The sequence below is a fragment of the Rutidosis leptorrhynchoides genome, chromosome 1 (genome assembly GCF_046630445.1).
Source record: "Rutidosis leptorrhynchoides isolate AG116_Rl617_1_P2 chromosome 1, CSIRO_AGI_Rlap_v1, whole genome shotgun sequence".
Classification (NCBI taxonomy): domain Eukaryota; kingdom Viridiplantae; phylum Streptophyta; class Magnoliopsida; order Asterales; family Asteraceae; genus Rutidosis; species Rutidosis leptorrhynchoides.
The window spans coordinates 261,192,383-261,219,162 of NC_092333.1; the positions used below are offsets into that span (position 1 = coordinate 261,192,383).

At 31.5% G+C, this 26,780-nt stretch overlaps 1 long non-coding RNA gene across 7 annotated transcripts; it reads left to right on the forward strand.

Moving 5' to 3' along the window:
• The first annotated feature begins 5,874 nt into the window (after positions 1-5,874).
• On the forward strand, positions 5,875-9,600 carry LOC139869201 (uncharacterized). Of its 7 annotated transcripts, none has more exons than XR_011766024.1 (9): positions 5,877-6,292; positions 6,657-6,709; positions 7,102-7,373; positions 7,458-8,009; positions 8,214-8,438; positions 8,605-8,656; positions 8,740-8,814; positions 9,129-9,242; positions 9,333-9,600. It is a non-coding gene; the product is annotated as an uncharacterized lncRNA (long non-coding RNA). The 7 variants fall into 7 exon arrangements; XR_011766029.1 differs by having other exon boundaries at positions 8,214-8,431; XR_011766030.1 differs by having other exon boundaries at positions 5,875-6,292; positions 8,218-8,656.
• Positions 9,601-26,780: the final 17,180 nt, after the last annotated feature.

Here is a 26,780-nt window from a genome sequence, read left to right on the forward strand (position 1 = left end):
TAGCAAAACCTTGACTGCATTAACGCATAAAGGGAAGAAATTTGAATGGAAGGATGAACAAGAGAAGGCGTTTCAGTTATTGAAGAAAAAGCTAACTACGGCACCTATATTGTCATTGCCTGAAGGGAATGATGATTTTGTGATTTATTGTGATGCATCAAAGCAAGGTCTCGGTTGTGTATTAATGCAACGAACGAAGGTGATTGCTTATGCGTCTAGACAATTGAAGATTCACGAGCAAAATTATACAACTCACGATTTGGAATTGGGTGCTGTTGTTTTTGCATTAAAGACTTGGAGGCATTATTTATATGGAGTCAAAAGTATTATATATACCGACCACAAAAGTCTCCAACATATATTTAATCAGAAGCAACTGAATATGAGACAACGCAGGTGGATTGAACTGTTGAATGATTATGATTTTGAGATTCGATACCACCTGGGGAAGGCGAATGTGGTAGCCGACGCTTTGAGTAGAAAGGACAGAGAACCTATACGGGTAAAAGCTATGAATATAATTATTCGTACTAACCTTACTACTCAAATAAAGGAGGCGCAACAGGGGGTTGTAAAAGAAGGAAAGTTGAAGAATGAGATACCCAAAGGATCAGAGAAACATCTTAATATTCGGAAAGACGGAACCCGATATAGGGCTGATAGAATTTGGGTACCAAGGTTTGGAGATGTGAAAGAAATGGTACTTAAAGAAGCACATAAAACCAGATATTCAACACATCCCGGAGTGGGGAAGATATATAAAGATCTCAAGAAACACTTTTGGTGGCCAGTTATGAAAGCCGATATTGCTAAATATGTAGGAGAATGTTTGACGTGTTCTAAGGTCAAAGCTGAACATCAGAAACCATCAGGTCTACTACAACAACCTGAAATCCCAGAATGGAAATGGGAAAACATTACCATGGATTTCATTACTAAATTGCCAAGGACTGCAAGTGGTTATGATACTATTTGGGTAATAGTTGATCGTCTCACCAAGTCAGCACACTTCCTGCCAATGAGAGAAGATGACAAAATGGAGAAGTTGGCGCGATTGTATTTGAAGGAGGTTATCTCCAGACACATGGAATACCCGTCTCTATTATATCTGATATGGATGGTAGATTTGTTTCAAGGTTCTGGCAGACATTGCAACAAGCATTGGGGACTCGTCTAGACATGAGTACTGCCTATCATCCACAAACTGATGGGCAGAGCGAAAGGACAATACAAACGCTTGAAGACATGCTACGAGCATGTGTTATTGATTTCGGAAACAGTTGGGATCGACACCTACCGTTAGCAGAATTTTCCTACAACAACAGTTATCATTCTAGTATTGAGATGACGCCGTTTGAGGCACTTTATGGTAGAAAGTGCAGGTCTCCAATTTGTTAGAATGAAGTGGGGGATAGACAGATTACGGGTCTGGAGATAATACAAGAAACTACCAAGAAAATCATCCAAATTCAACAACGATTGAAAACCACCCAGAGTCGACAAAAGAGCTACGCGGACAGTAAAAGAAAAGATATAGAGTTTGAAATTGGAGAAATGGTCATGCTTAAGGTTTCACCTTGGAAAGACGTTGTTTAATTTGGTAAACGGGGGAAACTAAATCCAAGGTACATTGGACCATTCAAGATTATAGATCGTGTCGGACCAGTAGCTTACCAACTGGAGCTACCTCAACAACTCGCGGCTGTACATAACACTTTCCACGTCTCGAATTTGAAGAAATGTTTTGCTAAAGAAGATCTCACTATTCCATTGGATGAAATCCAAATCGATGAAAAACTTCAATTCATTGAAGAACCCGTCGAAATAATGGATCGTGATGTTAAGAGACTTAAGCAAAACAAGATACCGATTGTTAAGGTTCGATGGAATGCTCTTAGAGGACCTGAGTTCACCTGGGAGCGTGAAGATCAGATGAAGAAGAAATACCCGCATCTATTTCCAGAAGATTCGTCAACACTTTCAACAGCTTAAAATTTTGGGACGAAATTTATTTAACGGGTAGGTACTGTAGTGACCCGAAATTTTCCATGTTTATATATATTAATTGAGATTGATATTTACATGACTAAATGTTTCCAACATGTTAAGCAATCAAACTTGTTAAGACTTGATTAAATGAAATAAGTTTCATATAGACAATTGATCACCCAAGTTGACCGGCGATTCACGAACGTTACAAAATTGTAAAAACTACATGTTGTGGTATATATAAACATATATATATGGTTGACATGATATTATGATGAGTAAGTACCTCACTAAGTATATTAACAATGTGTGATATACATAAGAAATGAGATTACTAAGTTAAGAAACTCGAAATGATATATATAACGATTATCGTTATGATAACGTCTACTAAATATATATGTATCATATTAAGATATTGATACACTATATTTAACATGATAAAATGATATTTAAATATATCATTAAGTGTGTTAACAATGAACTACATATGTAAAAACAAGACTACTAACTCAAGAATTATGAAACGAGACTTATATGTAACGATTATCGTTGTAACGATATTTTAATGTATATATCATATTAAGAGATATTCATACATCATAATATCATGATAATATAATAATTTAACATCTCATTTGATATAATAAACATTGGGTTAACAACATTAATTGAGATCGTTAACTTAAAGGTTTCAAAACAACACTTACATGTAACGACTAACGAAGACTTAACGACTCCATTAGAATGTATATACATGTTGTGTTTTGATATGTATTCTTACACTTTTGAAAGACTTCAAGACACATATTAAAGTACTTCTACTTAACAAAAATGCTTACAATTTCATCCTCGTTCAGTTTCATCAACAATTCTACTCGTATGCACCCGTATTCGTACTCGTACAATACACAGCTTAGATGTATTCGTACTCGTTCAGTTTCATCACCATATGTGTTTTCCATTAATCACCATATGTGTTTTTTTTTTAAATCACCATATGTGTTTTTTCATCATATATCCTTTTCACCATATACGCTTTTAATCATATGCGCTGTGTTTTTCACCATATGCGCTTTTAATCATATGCGCTGTGTTTTTCACCATATGCGCTTTTAATCATATGCGCTTTTCATCATATGCGATGTGCTTTTCATCATATTCGCTTTTTATCATATGCGCTGCGCTTTTCATCATATGCGCTTTTCATCATATGCGTTTTTCATCATATGCGCTTTTATAATATGCGCTTTTTATGTGAATAGTAAATTAATTAATTTCGTTTTACTATTCATATGAATTAATTTCGATTTACTATTTTGTTAATTGAGTAATATATATACATCATATATACTTGTGACTCCGAAGGCTCAAATGAATTTGACCATATAGTTATATGTTGTACCTTGCACATTAATTTTCAGTAGAAGCTTTAGATGCATATTTTTTCTTCTTGATGAACTATTTGTTTCATATCTAGCTTAGGCAATTATTGTGAACATTTGGTCCATATAAGAGCATTTATCTTTTAGACTTTTAGTTGATTCGTACTTGTCACAATTAGGGATAGCACCCGCGGGTCGTGGATGCGGATCCATTGGATTCATCACCCGTACCCGTGGATTTTTTTTTTAAATCAAATAACTGGAAATTTGGATTTTTTTTTTTTTAAGAGACATCCAATTGAACCCTTGTTCGTTGAAACAATTTGACTATTTTTTTTAACTCCCCATTTATTTAACTTCGTCTCTTGACCTTGACACATCACCAAAAAGTACATCACTTGCCTTTGATGTCACCGTCACGGTTAGAAACAGTCTAATATAATGCTTATGGCTCTTTGTATACACATAAATAATTTATGTCCATTTTCATTTCCTTACTTATTTTTTCTATTTTTGAAAGACAATTACACCGAGCAATCTTTGTCTCATTCTTTGAAACAATCTTCGTCTCATTTCTAAGATTTGAACATTATCTTCAAGGTTAGAAGGTTTGGCTCTGTACCGCCAAATCAGAGTCCCTTTTATTAGACAAGTTAGTGTCCCTTTTATTATTAGACAATTAGGCATTAGAAAATAGTTTTACATTACTATGCTTTGTTTGTGTACCCTTTTTATTTGGTTTGTTTATAAGTATATATGCAGTGTTTCTTTTCTTTATACTTCTCTTTCATCTTAATTAACACATATAATCTCTCATCATAAAATAAATAGTGTGAATTCTTTTAAGAAAATGGATTATGTAAATCAAATTTGTTTAGATATTGAACCAAATACCTATTGGAGTATGATACTAATTCAAAGCGAGCGGAAGCATTTTTTAAAACTTTATAAAATCATACTCTTTCACGGATCATTGTACAAAACTTTAGTAAACAAAACAAATTAACGAAATCGAACGAGAGAAGATTAGAATACAACCTTTGTAGCCTTTTGAAAATCGAATTTGAAAACTCAATGAAGAGTTCCTCTAAACGGTAGACACCCAAAGTTCCAACCTTGCTTCGATCTATACCTTCTACTTAACGGATCTTTTCTTCTTCCTTATTTCCACCAAAACCGAACCCAATTATAGATTTCAAGTATTTTGATTACTTGAAAATGAGAAAGAAAAATAGCATTTTGTGTATGTGTGTTTTGTATCTCTTTTTTTAACTTTTAAGATTTACTTTTAATAAAAATACAAACTATTTTTTTATTTTAACTTTTAAGATTTACTTTTAATAAAAATACAAACTACTTTTTGTATTTTAACCTTTAAAATTTACTTTTAATAAAAGTACAAACTACTTTTTCTTATTTTAACTTTTAAGATTTACTTTTAATAAAAATACAAACTACTTTTTGTATTTTAACTTTTAAGATTTACTTTTAATAAAAGTACAAACTACTTTTTCTTATTTTAACTTTTAAGATTTACTTTTAATAAAAATACAAACTACCTTTTTTTTTTTTTTTAACTTTTAAGATTATAAATTTAAGAATAAACATTAGTATGCATGAAATAAATAATGATTAATTGCATAAGTAATCATAAATGTTAGATAACATATAAAGACCCCATCGTATTCGTATTGATCAGAATTAATCTCGACCCATGGTACCGTGTTGTCAAATGACGTGTTGCGTACATAAAGTACCGTGTTGTCAAATGACGTGTTGCGTACAATCATGGTGTCTTATTAACATAAATATAAATGTTAGTGAAGTTAATAAGAGTTAGATTACAGAAAATATAATTCAGGCGGTATAACCGACCATATATAACTTAAATAACATAAATATAAATGTTAGTGAAGTTAATAAGAGTTAGATTACATAAAATATAATTCAGGCGGTATAACCGACCATATATAACTTAAATAACATAAATATAAATGTTAGTGAAGTTAATAAGAGTTAGATTACATAAAATATAATTCAGGCGGTATAACCGACCATATATAACTTAAATAACATAAATATAAATGTTAGTGAAGTTAATAAGAGTTAGATAATTTCTTACCTTGATTAGTGACGTGTGCTTGCTTAGATAAACCTTGATTATACGGAGCACTTCGTGCTGATAACGTGTTATAATTCAGTAAGCTTATAACTACCTTTAATGGTTATAAGAACAAGGAGAGAAAAAGAGAGAAGAAAGAGAGAAGAAATATTGATATTGATATTTCAAGAGAAATGGTACACCTTAAATGGTTACCATACATGTCTATTTATAGTATAAAATATTACTATGCAAGAAATATAATAATAATAAAATTAACATCCAATCTAGATATTTTATAACACAATCTAAATATTTTATAAGAGTAACCATATAATCTTAACATATTATACATATTACATTTGATCAAATTCTAAACACTGTTCCGCAACAGTAGCTCTCCAACACTATTTGTTATTCCCCAATTTCATCTCCTACCCGACCCATTTCCTTCTAAACAATAAAGTGTCCTTTCACTGTTACACTGTTACTAAAAATCTCACACTCCCCTCAACCCTCCAGATCCTTCTCCACCATTCTTCCACCAGTGTCTTCATCATCTCTTCTACCCTCCTCCCTTCTAATTCCAAAAAAAAGAAAAAAAAAAAAAAACCCTGCTTCTACTATACAACCTTAGGGTTCTACAAGATAAAAAGGCACCACAGCCGACGGTTTATAGAGGAACAAGAGAGAAGATAAATCCACAAATTAAACATGAATCACTCTATTATTTACACATACACAAACCTGTTAGAAACTCCAGGTGACGGTTTAAAGAAACACCAAAATGGAGGCAAGCAAATTCGGTTTCTAACAGGTAATTTTTTTTTATACTACCAGCTTCTTAATTTGATGTTTAGAGTTTGTATAAACCCTAAGTTGTGGGTTTGTGAAATAGGAAGTGATTTTGATGCAAGTGAATTACAAATTAATTAATAATTAGCTAAAAAAATTAAAAAGAATTATGCAAATACATGGAAGATGCTACACAAAATTAATGTCAAATCATATTTAAGAAAAGAAAGAAGGAAGATTTTAAGTTTACTTCTCTTGAAACAAATGATTAGCAATTGGCATCCAATTTAGCAGGAGGTAAACCATGTAAAATAGATTGTATGTATCTGATTGTTTCATATTTTTGTATTTGACGTTCTTTACACCTTACACTCTGTTGTTGTTAGACAGTTCATAAATACTAAAATAGAGCAGCCTGGCATGAAAACCCCATTATCAGGTAAAGCGCTCATACTGAATACCAGAGGTGGACACATTGGAGTTTGGGTTAACGGGTCAAAACGTGTTTGAGTCGATTTTGTAAATGGGTAGTCTTTCTGTGGGTTTGATAGAGTGGAACCACTTTTTGTCCAAATTTTCTTTATAATTAGACCATTAGCGGATCTAATATGATTAGAAAGTTATGTTATCTTAATTTTTTGAGTAATCAACTGGGGGAGGTTTTATGCATTAAAACTAGCTGTCTTGGCCTATATATTTCTAAAACCAAACATAACCCAAATCGATCCATTCATAATCAAATGGTTCAAAATTGTCACCTCTACCAAACTCTACTAAAGATCGATTTTTTAAATTAATTTACTAATTCTAATAATCTCTCCCATTTATTAGAAAAAGATGTTGGGGAAGTGCGTGTTGATGTCGATGGGGATTATGATAAAACTCCTATAGAGAAGAGTTTAAAGACCAAAAGATCAATCAAGCAGTGGAAAAGTTTCCCGGGAAAGGGTAACAACTCTTTTAAAGGCAACTTTAGCAGTGAAAAAATGGAATAAAAAATGTATTCAGACATCTTAGATATTGATGGAAACCCACTTCAAGTCTCTGATGAAGAAGCAGTTGGTGTAATAACAATGGGAGATGTAATCGAAGAGCTGTTACAGGTAAATCTTTATATTTTCTTTAATATGAAAATTAATAATGCATACCATTATGTATCTGAAGAAAAAAAAAATTATGTCATGTAGGAGGAAATTTTTGATGAGACGGATCACCATTTAGAAGACTCATAACTTAGTTTAGTACATAAGTCAATGTGGATTGAATTCATGTTGTTTAAAAATGTGTAGTTTTTAATAATTAAATCGTTCTAACCCATGTCTGCAACAAACGGATTTCGATGTGGTTTGCCGGATTTCAATGTGATTCACCGGAGTTCGTTGTTCACCGGTTATCGGAATTGTTAGTAAACTGGTGGCCCGAGTTACCACCAGCATCTATGTAATTCTTTCCTTTGGTTTTCTTATGGTAGATACAAAGTCTTTGAAGGTTACTTCAATTTGATTTTAGATATGCTTTGGTTTAAGGTGTTGGATATTTTTTATAGGAAACAAAATAAAAAAGGGTATTCAGATTCATTTGATAGCCATTTAGATTAATTTATACAAGAGCAGTGTCATTTGAACCCAAAGCCATGTTACTGGATTTTTGCTCACAATTTGTCCGAGAATTCTTCCAGCACCGTGGTTCCCGTTCAGCGATGGATTTTTTGGCGTGCACGACTCAGCCAGTTGTTAAAGGTTATCTCCTTCACACTTTTTTGTTGACTAAACCATCTTCGATAGTGCTTTTGTTTGCATTTTCTATATTTAATTTATTAGTTATGCATCTCTTTTGGTTTGTTTGCGTAAGTGGTGACGTTTTTTGTATTTAATTTTGAAAGACCAATTTTCAAAAAATAACAGTAAGCTGATTATTTACTAATTATATCATTTTGTGTGTAGATAGCTTTTTGGGTGAATGTTATGTTTTTTTGGGCTGAAGGCTATGAAGAGGATATACACAGAAACAAAGTTGCATGGACTACCCTATGAAAACTATGCATGTAGTGAATGATTGTAACAAATACGCCGTTTGGAGTAAAAGCGAAATTGATGCTCTCACCTGAATATTGTAGAATGGATACTAACGGCTCGATGAGTGCATTTTTGAAATCTGCGAAGTATGATGTATGTTATTTTGGTTACCATTTATAGTAACTAAATTAGTATATATTACGAGTATAATTTAATTTACTATGCGAGTATGGTCTATAGAGAATTGTTATGCTTATTATCAAATTGACCAAGCATATTAAGCGTAAGTGCGCTTTTGTAAAATATATTAACGTTACAGCCACTGGATCCGTGCAAGACTTTGTGCTGAAGAATCTTCTGTCGCAGCACTGGTAACATTTGAATTTATATGTGAATATATATTTGATAGTTCAAATTCTTTTCTTATCTGAAATTTACTTTGGATCTCTGATAGGTTGTAGCTAGAGCAGTTGCAAGCTCCGGAGCTATAGAAATCCTTGGACTTAACATTGTAGCAAAAACTGTCGAGGTATGGCCTACTTATCATCTCTTATCAATCAACGCGACACATTATAATAAAATGCCATATTCTTTACCCGAGATGTCTGAATTAGTTCAGTTATACGTTTCATATAGTTCATGAAATACTATAACAAAAACAAAATGTTACTTATGTAGGAATTAGTTCAGTTATACGTTTCATATAGTTCATGAAACCCTTTTTATCTTATACTTTTGCTCAATTACTTTTCTTATCCAAGATAATCTAAGATAAAAATGTACAACAATGTGATTGGGTCCTTTTTTTACTTCTTTGGTTGACTTTATGCTGATATTTTGCAGCCACATGTGGGGGTTTTCCGGGTACGTTTCAACAAGTAGTGCATTCATTAGGTTCGAGTGTCGTCGTGGGTCGTCCATTGTCACGTAAAATTTCTGTTCGTGTACAATTTGAAGGTACTTACTTGCAATCTTACTCATATGAATAAATCATGTGATTCATAGCACGGCATTTTTTGAATTTGACTTGCAATCTTGCTCTTGCAGTTCTATGTAGCAGTTCTATATAGCAGTCGAGGATGAGTTCAATCCACCATGTACTGAAACTTATGCTGCCAACAAATTGCTACTTATGCGCCTTCAATAGTTTGATGTGTTATCATACCGTGTTATCATTCTGATACATACTCTTAAATAGTGTTGGTGCATAACAATACTTAATGTTTCAGATGTTAATGAAACTCTACAATTGTTCAAAACCCGCAGCGAAGCGCGGGGCACCAACCTAGTTATATACAATGGTTGTATCATTCTCTATCATCTTTTACATATATCATTTACAATATAAAATATTATCTAAATGAATATCTACAAATGTAAATGACGATATTACATCGGATTCATTAGCAATTGCAAGTGTTTACGCATTTATCACTCGATGTGCTTGATTTGTTAAAGTGATGAAGAAGACGAAGATGTTGTTAAAACTATTTCAAGGGCACCAAGAAGATAAATAGCAAGAGCCCAAGAGGGTGCCACAAAACGTTTATGGGATAATTATTATTCCCATGAGCTAGCTTTCCCCGCAGATTACTTTGGGAGACATTATAGAATGAGCAATCCATTGTTTATCCGCATTTGCCAAGGTATAATGTCGTGCTCTCAACAATCGATACTGAAGTATTTTCAGTTTTTTTCATCAAAAGAGGGATTGTACCGGATGTTTACATCGGTGCTACGACAATTAGCATACGATACTGTCGCCGATTTTTGATGAATATTTAAATACGTGTCAAAACCAAAATCAACGTTTGAAGCGGGATCTTTCAACATTTGCGAAGACGATCTTGAAGACGAAGACGAAAATGAAGATGAAGACGATAAGTAGTTTTATGTTTTAGTTAATGTAGTGCTTTAAAAATTAGTGTATATCTTAAATAATTTTAATGTTTTTTTAAATTATGAAATTTATAATAATTTCTTTATTTATAATAATAAAATAAATAATACGGTTTAATAATAATAATAATAATAATAATAATAATAATAATAATAATAATAATAATAATAATAATAATAATAAGTTTAAATATTATTGTAAAATAAGTAATGGTCGTATGGTAACATATGATGAGGATAAAGTATGTAATTGAAGTGAATGCGATGTAATAAGGAGTAAATGAAAGGTAATTTTTATTTGAGAAAAATATACTAGCATTAAACGAATCCGAATATCAACTACAACCGAGACAAAAGAAATTTCATACCAGCCAAACAATCGGCATAACTACAAACATAAATCAACGATTCTACCAGCATGGTGGAACACAATTGAATATGAGAGTAAAAACAAGCATAACACATCTATGGATAACTTGGTACTTTATTTAGATGTGTGATAGTGATTAGATGCTTAAGAATTTTTAAAGTAGATTTACCTTCAAACCTCATTAACTACCCTTTGAGACCTTACTTTTTGAAAGAAAAAAAAATATATATATTTAGATGAGTGATAAACTGATAATGCTATACATAACTAGCGGATTTTTCATTTAAGCAAACGAAATCGTTAATTAAGATATTGTCTAATTAAGATATTGTCTTGTACCGACATGAAACAAACCTATATAATTTAAACCTTCAATTCACTTCTTGCCTTCTTGGTGTTATTGTTGGATGTAAACCACAATAACAACAAAACTCAATATCACATGAGTGGTGTATGGGGAACTGCGATGCAGACAAACATTTCCCTATTCGAGAATATAAAATGTCATTTCTCCACCCAGAGTAAAACACTCTCAAAAGTAGAGAAAGTCATTTCTCTCTATTCGACGGATAAAGAGATTGCTTCCGAATGAACTCCGACCAATAAGTTGGAATTTAAAAAAAAAAAAAATACTAAAATAGAATTAAAAATAAAATTGAGAGGTCATGAAGATGGTAAAATCAAATTTCGATGGTTTTAAATCCTGCCTGAAATTCAATTTAGGCTATAAATGTTAATCAAGACGCCAGTAAATCGACGCTTGCCGTTGACTCAAAAATAGAGCCAGATTGAATGTAAACCACAAGTCCCACAATAAAACAAGTTACGGAGTATAAATTATATTCATGTATCACAGGGAAGCTAAGCGAAGGGTTGATGATATGAATCTTGATGTTGAATCTGTTCAGCATATACATTAAATCAAGAAAATGAAACCAATTGGGAATAATTTCGTAGTAAATTCAATCAAGACATGGAAAATTAAGACATGACAAAAGATGACAATGTGTACACACACACACACACACACACATATATATATATATATATATATATATATATATATATATATATATATATATATATATATATATATATATATATATATGTCGATTCACCTGGATCATTATATTGATGATTTTCTTGCTTGAAGCTTATTTTTTATTCTTGACAAGACCCGCCATGTGAAATAAAGAATCTATGTATCGATCATTAACTATATATCCTCGTACAATCTCAAAAATCTGGGAACACTTTAAGATAAATAAGATTCCAAAGGAACCAACGTTTGATGGATCACTAAATTATCGTACGGGAAACAAGTTTTATCCGAAAAAGGTAAAATGGAAGCTGTGCCAATGGATGATTACCATGGCGTTTGAGGAAAACAAGTGAAGCACTTGCCCAATACAGCACAAACATCAGTTCAAATCACTATGTTTGGAACCCATCTTTGAAAGAACAAGAAGTATCTCCTAGCTAGACTGTTTATTCTTTTATGTTTTGATAGCTTAAAGATTACTTGAAGGACCATGTATAACCAGTGGCGGAAGCAGGATTTTTTTTCAACGGGGGCGAATTTTTTTTTTAAAACTGTAGCAACTTTTTTGGGCAAAATACGGAGTTTTTGGGACAAAAATTGGAGGTTTTTAGGCAAAATTTTGAGGTTTTTGGATGAAATTTGAAGGTTTGTGGGCAAAATTTGAAGGTTTTGGGGCAAAATTTAGAGAATTGTGGGTAAAATTTGAAGGTTTTGAGGCAAAATATGTAGATTTTGGGGCAAATGGGTTTTGGATTTAGGGCAGATGGCTTTTGAGTTTGGGGCAAAATGAAAAAAAAACCAAATTTTTACACTAAAATTTCGAAATCGACTGGGGGCGGGCGCCCCCCGTCCCCCCTCTAAATTCGCCCCTGGGTATAAGAAACTTTGGTTAAAGTCAATAGCTAGGTGAGAAAGATAAAGTGTCACCTATAGCATGGAATCAGGTTGAAATGATCTGTTGCGCTAGCTACCTTGAATTGTTCCGTTGTGCACTGCACATACTTTATTATCCCATCCTGTTATATTCTTTGATCAACCAATGAAACTCAAATACTTTTTATGCAATGATAGAGCTTTTAATGAAGGACTACGTGTTTATCGAGGGTTAGCTTCTACACATGTCATTGAACAGGTCATACTTTTGTGGTAACAATTTGATGACACCAACAAGCATTGCTTCAACGGTACTCGGTCCTTGTGATCCCTTTGGTTCCACATATGTAAGTGTTGGAAGAATGACGACTACGCAGGCTCGAATCTGAGTGCTGGCATATTGTGGTGATTTATGGGTGAAGGTGTTTCGCTAGACTCCAGTGGCATACGGGGTGCGACTGGATGGGTTGGGCTTGCATATCCCTGCCGAAACATATGTTTTTTTGGAAGAACAATTTGATGACAAGAATAATAATACTCTCTCGTATTCAAATAAGTTTGTACATTTTAATTTTGTTTTTTCTCAATTTTTTTTTCTGGATATAAGTGTCCATTTTAAATAATCAACTTTTACATTTTTACATTTATTTTCATGAATGGCAAAGTGACATTTAACTCATAAAACGAAATAAAGAATCTTTGTATGATCAATCTAACAACTACAAAAAGGATAACACACACACACACACACACACACACACACACATATATATATATATATATATATATATATATATATATATATATATATATGGGCATGATCAATGAGGAAGTAACCAATCGGGGGGAAGCAAAAAAAAAAAAAAATTCGTTTTTTTATTTGGAATTTTTTTTTTCCGGCATCAAAATCACACGAAAATATGAACATTTAGAAAACACACTTCGTGATGAATGTTATTATTTAGTCGAAAAAACGATCGACAAAAATAACATTCAAGATAATATTGTTCGTGAAGAATGTGAACGTTTTTTTTTCTTCATGTTTTGTGAAGTAAAATTTAGCCCGATTTAGAGTTTAGTGTCACGACCCGGAAAATTTCGACCAATTTTTAATCAAACTCTTGATACGATTTAATATTTTTGACACGATAAGAAAAGTCTGTTAGGTTGAGTCTTAAAAATTTTGAACTGTTTCATATATTCATTTGACCTTCGACGGTTCTCTACGATTCAAGAACGACTAGTTGTAAATAGATTGCATATATTATATATATATATATATATATATATATATATATATATATATATATATATATATATATATATATATATATATATAATAATTTGAAATATATAATATGATTTAGTGATCATGTGAATTAAAAATATGACATCATGATAGTTATTATTTAAAACACACACACACACACACACACACACACACACACACACATATATATATATATATATATATATATATATATATATATATATATATATATATATATATATATATATATATATATATATATATATATATATATATATAAAGTATAGTAAATATATATTTTGTGATTTCGAATCTATTTAGAAAACGATAGAAACACTCGATCATCATTCAATTGATATTAGACAAGGTAAAAACGAACTTATATGATTTTAAAATAAACGGTGATCCGGAAAATGAGCTAGATAAATTTTAGGCTTATTAAGAATATGTTTAGGAGCTAATTAATAAATTTCAACATTTTTATATTTTACCCAGGATCGGGAGTGGACAGTGAGTTAATTTTTGGTTAAAATTTTTTAAATAGTTAATGATCAAATCTTATACCATAATGACTAAAATAAATAAATATAGTTAATTTAAAAATTTGGGATTTTTTTTTTCAAAGACATTTACCCGCCACTGATTTACAACGGGCGTGAAATAATACTCGTGTAAATTAGATGTCAGACCAGAATAAAACAAACCTAAGGCTGCTATTATATTTTTTTTATTATTTTATGGTATTTACACGTTATTATGTTTGTTCATTGCAATTAGATAATATATAATAATTTAGATTTGATTGAGCGATACATGAACGGTGTTTATTTCCAACTTTAATCATACAATGTTAAATGGGTACTGTTATTGATTGAAATTATGATCATGCAATTATCATACAATATATATATTATTATTATCCATCTAATTACTATATATCTATATACATATACATAAGAGAATATAGGTATAATCAAACCACAAGAACCATTTTTTTTTCCAATCTCCACGCCACCACCCACCTACAACACTCTAATCGGGTCACATTCTTTGTCCATAAACCATCGAATCCCCATGATCACAACAAACCACCACCAAAACGACTCACGGTGTCACCACCTCTTGCAACCTTCTTCACTACCGGTTACTTCTACCACATAGAACCGCCACAAACCATCACCATAGCTCTTTCATTTTTTTTTCTTTCTCTCTCTTCTCTCTCTCTACAATCACCACCTTTGCATACCATAAACAAACACCCATCAATACAAATTTGATTCTACTTATGTCGAGTGCCAATCCCAAAACTAAAACCCATTAGAACTAGTATTCTATTTTACCTCCTTGAGTAACCCGACCCAAATTCAAGCCATTTTCTCTTCGGTTCAACAACCTTCCACCACCTTGAAATCCACCTAACTATATCTATATATTACTTATACATGCATATATCTAGGTATCGATATGCTTATATACTTCCTCACCATCTTTCTGTTTTTAAGTCAAGACAACCTCAAGAACACACTACCCATTTAAACCTCATAAAAAGAAATTGTGCTGCTGCGGCTGTTATTTTTTTTCTGTTTAGTCCAGCGAACACCAACCATAAACATCTACTATTCGAAGACCTGCTACTACTATTATAATTTGTGTTTTTCTGTTGCAATCAATGGAACAACCACCTTTATCACCCCATAAACCAAACTCTTTTTGACTGTCGAAACCCAACAAGATCAAAACACAAATCTGTAACTGGTACGGTTTCTCTTCTTATATGACCTACTACTTTCCTGTTCAATTAACAAACCTAAACCAAAACCCTATTAAGTCTGCTACTAATCGCCTTCTGTTTCATAATTCTTTTGAACACCAACACATATACTTTAATTCTTGAGAAAAGCAGTAAATAGAAAACTGTCGGGAGTCATGGGTGAGCAGATGAGGTATCCAAGAAAAACGCGTGGGTTCCAGTTCACCATATATTTTTTTTATTAGGCCGTTCGATATATATAAAAAAAATTTGGATCTTTTAATCATTTAGAGACTTGGGCTTCTATTTGGTTTAAATAAATGGGTTGAAAACATGGGCTGTTGATATATTAATTGGGCTCCTTTTGGACTGGTTTCATTATTACTGTACAAAACCTACAACAAACGAAACCCACTTGATACTTACGATGTTGATTAAGAATGATGATAAATGATTAACATGATTAAGATAACGTACGATATAGATGATTATGATGATCGTAATAGTGGTACGATAATGAAACGCGAGTAATGATGACGATTCTCTAATCAAATAGATTATAAGGAAGAAGAAGAAGCAGTAGTTATCGGGTTATATATATATTTCGGTTGTGATTAAAATAGAAAAATAGAAACAGACGAATGGTTAAAGGGTGTTTTTGTGTTAATGAGAGGTCACGGGTTCGAACCCGGGCTATGGCAATTTTTTTGGAAGCTTTTCCTTTTAAAGGTAGTTTTAACCTATTATTATTATTATTATTATTATTATTATTATTATTATTATTATTATTATTATTATTATTATTATTATTATTATTTTATTATTATTACCATTTTTAATGTAAGTAGTATTATTATTGAAACTAATTATTTTTTTAAAAATTATCATTTTTATTATTAGAACTATCATTATTATTATTATTAGGATTATCATTATTTTTATCATTATTATTTTTATTATCATTTTTTTTATTATTTCTAACACTAATATTATTATTTTTATCATTATTATCATTAGTATTATTAATATATCAAATAAAATTTTCTATATAAAAATATATTATTTACATAAAACACAACTATATTAATATGTTTGTAATAAATATTAATTATCTATTTAATGTATATAAAAATAAATATAATTAATTTAATTATTAATGAAACATATAATTAAAATAACAATTAATTCAGTAATAATACATAAATTTGTTCAATTACAATTATGTGTGTTAATATATATATAAATGATATAGGTTCGTAAATCTAAGGCCAACCCTACATTTGTTCAATGATGTCATATGTATTTTTACTACAAAATACAGTATGGTGAGTTTCATTTGTTCCCTTTTTAATTGCTTTTGCAATATATATTTTTGGGCTGAGAATACATGCGCTGCTTTTATAAATGTTTACGAAATAGACACAAGTACTTAAAAATATATTCTACGTTGAGTTGTACCACTGGCATACTTCCCTGTAGCTTGGTAACTACTATTTACATGTGGTATTGTAAACGCGAATCCTGTTGATAGATCTATCGGGCCTGACAACCCCAACCGGACTGGACGACCAGTATTCAACGGTTGCACAGTACTTCGTTTCGATGACTACTCTTGGTACAGTGTAGTGAGATTTCATAATAAAGAAAATATGCGACGTTGATTAAATGTTAAGTATGGTTACCAAGTGCTCAACCACTTAGAATATTTTTATTAAAACGTTTGTGTATATGAAATCTTATGGTCTATTAAAATATTGAAATAACTGTTATGATAAACCTATGAACTCACCAACCTTTTGGTTGATACTTTTAAGCATGTTTATTATCAGGTATGAAAGAAATCTTCCGCTGTGCATTTGCTCATGTTACTTGGAGTCGTTCATGGCATATTTAAGTCAACGGCTCGCAATGGGACCAAATGTTGATGACTTCGTCCAGATGGATAAGGATGGGTTGTTACATGTGGTATCAGAGCGGTGATCTTAGCGAACCAGGTCTTGCATTAGTATGTCTAACTGATAGTTGTTTAGATGCATTAGTGGGTCTGGACTTCGACCGTGTCTACATGTCAAAAGTTTTGCTTATCATTTCTAGTCGGAAATCATCTGATATTCATCCTTAGGAAAATTACCTGCTTATTATTTTTAGTCTAGACACATCTTACTGCAATGATTGCATGAATAGTGTATAGACAAAAATTCATATCTTAGCATATCTGTTACTGCAGACTCTATCTGACACGTTTCCTTAATCCCCTCCGTAATCTACGGGATCTTCTGTACTATATTAGATATTCTATATAATTAGAATATTATCCGATAACCGAAAGTCATTTCATATCGAAAATCCTCTAACTGGTCATAATAGATGGATCCTACACCTAGCTTGGATTCTATTAGTTTCAGAAGCAATTTCGAGATGCGTATTGAAGTAGAATCCGAAGTCAATGAACCCGAAGTATCTCCACCGTTTCGCTATTTTTCTTTCTGGAGGAGATGGGGGTGGGTCCGAGACTTACTCACTCGATGGAGAAATGAAGAAGGCGAGCCCTACCGCGAACCAAACTTACCTCCTAACGTCGGAGAAAACGATGTACTCACCGGTGAACCTATGCGCAACACTGTATTCACCCTTCTTGCTAAAGTTTTCCACCTCGAAGGTCGCATTACTACAATCTCAGAAAATATTCAACCTCTACTTCCGAATACTAATCGAAGGGGAATATTAGAAGAAGTTAGGGAACTTCGAATTGATAATTAAGATCTATCGAATCAGATGAGTGGATGGATAGAAATGATAGAGGGTAGGATAGAAACCCTGACAAGAATGGTGCGTGATTTACAAGCTATACTTACTACACCAACATCATCACCAACCTCAGCACCAACAACACTTGTAGCACCGACATCAACAGTACCACCATCAGCAGCACCAGCAGCATGACCAGTACCAACAACAACAACAACATCACACGTCTCAACCTCGCAATCTATACCTCAAACATAATCATCGTTCTACTAATCGTTCTACATAAACTATCTTCGTCCTTCATGGCGATTATGTAATCTATAATGTTTTAGAGATTATGTACTCTAGTTCTAGCCGTAAATCTGATGAGTTTAATATCACATTGACTCATTAAATCCATGATTACGTCTGAAGAAAATATATATGCATATATGTTTTCATAAAGATTGTAATGAATAATTCTTTCGTACAAACTGTTAATGGTGAAAATATTTTAACGGGTAGGTAATATCCGAGGAATATTCAGATTTCACATTAATAAGTTACACTGTACATTCTTCGAACCTGGTTCAACCGTCATTTACTATCCTACTCACATCCACCGATATACAAATCCTTTCACCACAGAATAATCATATTCATCCAATTTCATATTAGGATTTTGATTTATCAGAATCCAACAAGTGGCATAATGAAGAAAACATTTGACAAAATAAAATTTGTTAGAAACAAACAAATTAACTATGAGAAATTTTGTTAAGAATCCACGCTAACTGTTCCTAGCTAATTGTTCCTAGCTAACTGATTACATTTTATTTATCGCAATTTAATTATCGCAATTTACATTCTCGCAATTTTATTTATCATCATTTAATTTCTGTTATTTACTTTACGCACTTTATTTATCGTCATTTAATTTCTGTTATTTATTGTTACGCACTTTAAATATCGGGACACGTATACAAGGTTTTGACATATCATATCGACGCATTTATATATATTATTTGGAATAACCATAGACACTCTATATGCAGTAATGATCGAGTTCTCTATACAGGGTTGAGGTTGATTCTATAATAATATGTATAATTTGAGTTGTGATCGAGTCTGAGACATGTACACGGGTCACGATATGTATTAATTAATTCGAATATTGTATATTAAACTATATATGAATTATTGAGTTAGTGACTGGTTGGACTGCTAACTGTGGACTACCAAGATTGGACAATTAAAATGAATTAAAATATTGATTATAATATATGAAACTAAATAATTCTTCAAGTTTGCCACTTGATTTCATCCTAAACTTCATTTGTATCTTGACAATTACAATCCGCGTTCAAACCTTTCATGATTCTTGAAAATACCTCAACCGATAGGATGATTCAACCACACATTATCTACGGAAGAAAAGATCGATGAATCTAGTTATGCACCTGAAAACTCTCGAAAACTGAGTAAACGTTTAACGCGTAACTGTGCTAAATCCTTTAGCGTTATTATTGCTGAAAATAACTTTGCAATCTCTTTCCAAATTAGCCAATTTTGTCACAGCTTCAACAAGTCAACTTTGATTTTTCGTTCGAAACAACCTTATTATAACCTTGATATATATGTGTGCTCTTTTATTGTTACCGGGAAACTTTTTATATTCCATTATATTACCAGCAGACGTACCAGCAACCTCGTTGCTCCTTGGCTTAAATCTCTCCTAAAATTTTTTATATTTATTTATTGAAACCCTATTAGATACTCATTGACATCTTGTAGCGATAGTTGCCATACCAAATATCGGGAAGCATTAATCATTAATTCTCGAATTTCGCAGCGTTCCTACGTCAAACAGTTATATATATATATATATATATATATATATATATATATATATATATATATATATATATATATATATATATATATATATATATATATATATATATATATATATATATATATATATATAACGTATATCTTCCGGACCGATGAATTTCAATTCGGAATCTCTGAATTTCTGAAAAGCACTCTAGCTTACGAATCAGATCTCTGAGTTCTGAAAATACTGATGAAGCAACAAAAGTTGTAGATGGTCTTAATGGCCAAAAGTTTGGTGATAAAGAATGGAGTGTTGGAAACACTCAATAGAAAATTGGTATTGGAAAACGAATTGAGCAAATCATGAAGGAGACTGTGGACAAATCTTAAGGAGTAAACATGTACTTAACGAATCCAGACGATTCAGTACCTGACGAAATTTCCAGCGAATATCTTGCTTCCTACTTATTTCAATTCTTTGCAGAAAAAGTTTCTGCATCACCCTTTAATTTCAGGTACTTTAGAAATCCTAAGATATCATCGTATCATCCGTTATAAATATCTTCGATAATTTTGAAGATACCTTCATAATTATTCTTGTCTGAAATCAATTATCTTCTAGTGATATTTGTGTTACATCATAAAGGAAACTGTTTTAGTTTCTAAATTTCTGAAACCTTCGAGTTTAAATTATGAATGATTTCCTATAGGAGTGTTGGGAATTGAAGCATGAGTTAGTATAATATAATGACGTCAGGCCAACGTGGTTATATTACAGTAAGTCATGCTAAATTTCTAATGTAACGTGATGATGATTCACAGACCTTATCCTCATCATGTGCCATGTTACACGGCTCTTTCATTCTACTTAATTTCTAAGCATATCACGGAAATATTTCTTTGTTTCTGTTCTTTCGTAATTCCGACAGTTTGCTAATAAATCGTGTGATTACATTTTCTTTCGGATTAGAAGATTTCCTTAAATCCCTTGAATCCCGAAAATTCAACCAAGACAACGTTAAAAGTTATGACGCACTTTATTTTCTAAAATTCAACCGAGATGATGTCAAAAGATAAGACACACTTATTTTCTAGATTCAAACGTGACTCCGTCAAAAACTAAGACGAATCTCTATTTCTTCGTTTCACTATTTTGTGATAGCTTCAGCCGTACCCTTCGAGTAATCGAATTATCTTATCCATATTACTCAACAGTGATAAAACTCATATTTGTCATGAAAAACAATTTTAGTGTTAGCCATAACCACCTCGATCAAATTTTGGGATGAAATTTCTTTAACGGGTAGGTACTGTCACGACCCGGAAAATTTCGACCAATTTTTAATCAAACTCTTGATACGATTTAATATTTTTGACACGATAAGAAAAGTCTGTTAGGTTGAGTCTCAAAAATTTGAACTGTTTCATATATTCATTTGACCTTCGACGGTTCTCTACGATTCAAGAACGACTAGTTGTAAATAGATGCATATATATATATATATATATATATATATATATATATATATATATATATATATATATATATATATATATATATATATATATATATATATATATATATAATTTGAAATATATAATATGATTTAGTGATCATGTAAATTAAAAATATGACATCATGATAGTTATTATTTAAAACACATCTATATATATATATATAAATAAAGTATAGTAAATATATATTTTGTGATTTAGAATCTTTTTAGAAAACGATAGAAACACCCGATCATCATTCAATTGATATTAGACAAATTAAAAACGAACTTATATGATTTTAAAATAAACGGTGATCCGGAAAATGAGCTAGATAAATTTTAGGCTTATTAAGAATATGTTTAGGAGCTAATTAATAAATTTCAACATTTTTATATTTTACCCAGGATCGGGAGTGGACAGTGAGTTAATTTTTGTTTAAAATTTTTTAAATAGTTAATGATCGAATTTTATACCATAATGACTAAAATAAATAAATATAGTTAATTTAAAAATTTGGGATTTTTTTTCAAGGACATTTACCCGCCACTGATTTACAACGGGCGTGAAATAATACTCGTGTAAATTAGATGTCAGACCAGAATAAAACAAACCTAAGGCTGCTATTATATTTTTTTTTTATTATTTTTATGGTATTTACACATTATTATGTTTGTTTATTGCAATTAGATAATATATAATAATATAGATTTGATTGAGTGATACATGAACGGTGTTTATTTCCAACTTTAATCATACAATGTTAAATGGTTACTGTTATTGATTGAAATTATGATCATGCAGTTATCATACAATATATATATTATTATTATCCATCTAATTACTATATATCTATATACATGTACATAAGAGAATATAGGTATAATCAAACCACAAGAACCATTTTTTTTTCCAATCTCCACGCCACCACCCACCTACAACACTCTAATCCGGTCACATTCTTTGTCCATAAACCATCGAATCCCCATGATCACAACAAACCACCACCAAAACGACTCACCGTGTCACCACCTCTTGCAACCTTCTTCACTACCGGTTACTTCTACCACATAGAACCGCCACAAACCATCACCATAGCTCTTTCATTTTTTTTTCTTTCTCTCTTCTCTCTCTCTCTCTCTACGATCACCACCTTTGCATACCATAAACAAACACCCATCAATACAAATTTGATTCTACTTATGTCGAGTGCCAATCTCAAAACTAAAACCCATTAGAACTAGTATTCTATTTTACCTCCTTGAGTAACCCGACCCAAATTCAAGCCATTTTCTCTTCGGTTCAACAACCTTCCACCACCTTGAAATCCACCTAACTATATCTATATATTACTTATACATGCGTATATCTAGGTATCGATATGCTTATATACTTCCTCACCATCTTTTCGTTTTTAAGTCAAGACAACCCCAAGAACACACTACCCATTTAAACCCTCATAAAAAGAAATTGTGCTGCTGCGGCTGTTATTTTTTTTTCTGTTTAGTCCAGCGAACACCAACCATAAACATCTACTATTCAAAGACCTGCTACTGCTATTATAATTTGTGTTTTTCTGTTGCAATCAATGGAACAACCACCTTTATCACCCCATAAAACAAACTCTTTTTGACTGTCGAAACCCAACAAGATCAAAACACAAATCTGTAACTGGTACCGTTTCTCTTCTTATATGACCTACTACTTTCCTGTTCAATTAACAAACCCAAAGCAAAACCCTATTAAGTCTGCTACTAATCGCCTTCTGTTTCATAATTCTTTTGAACACCAACACATATACTTTAATTCTTGAGAAAAGCAGTAAATAGAAAACTGTCGGGAGTCATGGGTGAGCAGATGAGGTATCCAAGAAAAACGCGTGGGTTCCAGTTCACCGTATATTTTTTTTATTAGGCCGTTCGATATATATATAAAAAAAATTGGATCTTTTAATCATTTAGAGACTTGGGCTTCTATTTGGTTTAAATAAATGGGTTGAAAACATGGGTCGTTGATATATTAATTGGGCTCCTTTTGGACCGGTTTCATTATTACTGTACAAAACCTACAACAAACGAAACCCACTTGATACTTACGATGTTGATTAAGAATGATGATAAATGATTAACATGATTAAGATAACGTACGATATAGATGATGATGATGATCGTAATAGTGGTACGATAATGAAACGCGAGTAATGATGATGATTCTCTAATCAAATAGATTATAAGGAAGAAGAAGAAGCAGTAGTTATCGGGTTATATATATTTCGGTTGTGATTAAAACAGAAAAATAGAAACAGATGAATGGTTAAAGGGTGTTTTTGTGTTAATGAGAGGTCACGGGTTCGAACCCGGGCTATGGCAATTTTTTTGGAAGCTTTTCCTTTTAAAGGTAGTTTTAACCTATTATTATTATTATTATTATTATTATTATTATTATTATTATTATTATTATTATTATTATTATTATTATTATTATTATTATTATTATTATTATTATTTTATTATTATTATCATTTTTAATGTAAGTAGTATTATTATTGAAACTAATTATTTTTTTAAAAATTATCATTTTTATTATTAGAACTATCATTATTATTATTATTATCAGGATTATCATTATTTTTATCATTATTATTTTTATTATCATTTTTTTATTATTTTTAACACTAATATTATTATTTTTATCATTATTATCATTAGTATTATTAATATATCAAATAAAGATTTTCTATATAAAAATATATTATTTACATAAAACACAACTATATTAATATGATTGTAATAAATATTAATTATCTATTTAATGTATATAAAAATAAATATAATTAATTTAGTTATTAATGAAACACATAACTAAAATAACAATTAATTCACTAATAATACATAAATTTGTTCAATTACAATTATGTGTGTTAATATATATATAAATGATATAGGTTCGTAAATCTAAGGCCAACCCTACATTTGTTCAATGACGTCATATGTATTTTTACTATAAAATATAGTATGGTGAGTTTTATTTGTTCCTTTTTTAATTGCTTTTGCAATATATATTTTTGGGCTGAGAATACATGCGCTGCTTTTATAAATGTTTACGAAATAGACACAAGTACTTAAAAATATATTCTACGTTGAGTTGTACCACTGGCATACTTCCCTGTAGCTTGGTAACTACTATTTACATGTGGTATTGTAAACGCGAATCCTGTTGATAGATCTATCGGGCCTGACAACCCCAACCGGACTGGACGACCAGTATTCAACGGTTGCACAGTACTTCGTTTCGATGACTACTCTTGGTACAGTGTAGTGAGATTTCTTAATAAAGGGAATATGCGACGTTGATTAAATGTTAAGTATGGTTACCAAGTGCTCAACCACTTAGAATATTTTTATTAAAACGTTTGTGTATATGAAATCTTGTGGTCTATTAAAATATTGAAATAACTGTTATGATAAACCTATGAAATCACCAACTTTTGGTTGACACTTTTAAGCATGTTTATTCTCAGGTATGAAAGAAATCTTCCGCTGTGCATTTGCTCATATTACTTGGAGTCGTTCATGGCATATTTAAGTCAACGGCTCGCAATGGGACCAAATGTTGATGACTTCGTCCAGATGGATAAGGACGAGTTTTTACATTTAGGGTTTAGGGTTTAGGGTTTAGGGTTTGGTATTTTGGGTTTATTTTATAAACCCAAAACACCAAACCCTAAACCCTAAACTTGAAACCGTTCGTGTTAAAAACTCAATCTAAATCCTAAATCTAAACCCTAAATCTAAACCCTAAACTCTAAATTTCTAAACCCTAATATCTAAACCCTATAAACCCTAATATCTAAACCCTAATAGCTAAAACCTCAACATACGCTCGAAAAATACGATAATTGTTATATATTACTTCTTCGAGCGTTTTCCCGCCAAAATAAAATCATTTATCACAAAGTGCCTTTATTAAATGTTCATATTCTCATCCCATCTATAATGTTCGTGAAAAAAGTTTTTTCAAAAAAGGAAGAAAAAAAGTTTTTGCTTCCCCCCGCTTCCCCCCCGATTGGTTACTTCCCTCTTGATCCTACCACTATATATATATATATATATATATATATATATATATATATATATATATATATATATATATATATATATATATATATATATATATATATGGACCCAATACTCTCTCCATCTGTACAACATATTCATCCAAATTTCAAACCCACCTTTCCCAATTCAATCCCAATCAACCATCACCACCAACATTCACAACAAGCCCCAAACCAAATCGATCCAAGTTTCATGGTTTCACTCAGAAATCGACCCTATTTCTAGGGGGTTTATCCAAATACACAAATTAAGATTCAATTAACTTTTACTTTCACAGATTTGGCTTAATTGAAGGTATTTCCTGGAAACAGGGAAGGAATTTTGCTTTTGTAAAATTCCAGACTATACCTCAAGCATCAAGAGCGTTACAAGTGATGAAAGGCAGAATCATCAATGGTCGTCATATTTTAGTTGATTATGCAAAAAAAAGAGGTGAACACTAAACTCGGTTCATCTTTTGCTCATCACAACTATCCACAGGTATTTTAAAAGTCAACTAACCCTGTAGTGCAACAACCTACAATGGTAAAGATACCTGGTGATAAGATACCGGTAATCAATTTGTCAATTAATGAGGAGGTCACGAATCTGCTTCAATGGTCGGCTCTAGTTATAGATAAGGAACCCATCAAAGCCTTAAAACTTTTTAACTGGTTAAAAATAGATCTATTGCAATTCGATTGGTTTCTACATGGGATCTTATGGTTATATTGTCACTTATAAGGATGAAGCAAGTTATAAGAGCATGACAAAGGGTCCCTCGAGTAATGATTTGGAATTTATTCAAGTTATTCCAATGAAAGAATACAAGAACAAGTTCTCCAGATTTATAAAACTTGTAATTAAAGGTATCCCCTTTAATTGTTGCTCTTCAAATTGTACGATTGCTGCTGCTAGTGTGTTTGGTATGGTAGGGTCTTACTTGTTGATACTTTTTCACATAATCTTCAACGTCCGGATGTTTTGCAAGCTCTTGTTGAGACCAAAGAACCGGGAGTGATCAATTTGTTCAGGCTTATTTGAACAATAAACCCATTGGCAAGGTGTGGGTTGAAGAAGTTATTGAAGAGGATTATTTGGAGACTGTTAATGATGTTATTGTTCAGGAATATAACT